The sequence below is a fragment of the Myotis davidii genome, unplaced genomic scaffold (assembly GCF_000327345.1).
Source record: "Myotis davidii unplaced genomic scaffold, ASM32734v1 scaffold355, whole genome shotgun sequence".
Taxonomy (NCBI): Eukaryota; Metazoa; Chordata; class Mammalia; order Chiroptera; family Vespertilionidae; genus Myotis; species Myotis davidii.
This window is the reverse complement of record NW_006286818.1, coordinates 290,135-290,702: the sequence shown is the minus strand read 5'-3', so window position 1 is coordinate 290,702 and position 568 is coordinate 290,135. Positions and strand designations below refer to the sequence as shown.

The following is a 568-nucleotide window of genomic DNA, read 5'->3' as shown; positions in this document are numbered from 1 at the left end:
GTTGAGCTCCAGCCTCGTTCTCTACCCACTACAGTCTCCAGATATTGCCGGGGTTCCCTGGGGAGTCTCGGGGGTACCAAATCACCCTTGATTGGGAACCACTGGTCTGGCAGAGCCAGGGCCAGGGCCTCTGTTTGGTGGAAGTGAGGGTGGTGGTTACCGTGGAAACCGGGAGGCGGGCAGCAGGGTGCCACCCCCTTGGAAGTCCTTCCGCTTGGAACGTGGGAGGGGCAAGGACGCTCCCCGCAGACGACCCCTCCACAGCGTTTACAGCGGCATCGCATCGAGGCGAGGCCTGCGGTCACAGGGCCCCGAGGGTCCCTGGGGAAGGGCCTCAGAGATCGGGCAGCGGGCAGCAGGGTGCCACCCCCTTGGAAGTCCTTCCGCTTGGAACGTGGGAGGGGCAAGGACGCTCCCCGCAGACGACCCCTCCACAGCGTTTACAGCGGCATCGCATCGAGGCGAGGCCTGCGGTCACAGGGCCCCGAGGGTCCCTGGGGAAGGGCCTCAGAGATCATTTCTAGGGGGACCACTGGAGCCGGAACCTTCCGAGGGAGACTCCGAGTCC

General features: G+C 65.5%; 1 protein-coding gene across 4 annotated transcripts in view; it reads left to right on the top strand.

The window, feature by feature from the left end:
- POU2F3 (POU class 2 homeobox 3) overlaps positions 1-568 on the top strand; it is a 90,082-nt gene that overhangs the window by 66,842 nt on the left and 22,672 nt on the right. The gene's annotated exons all lie outside the window — the stretch shown is intronic.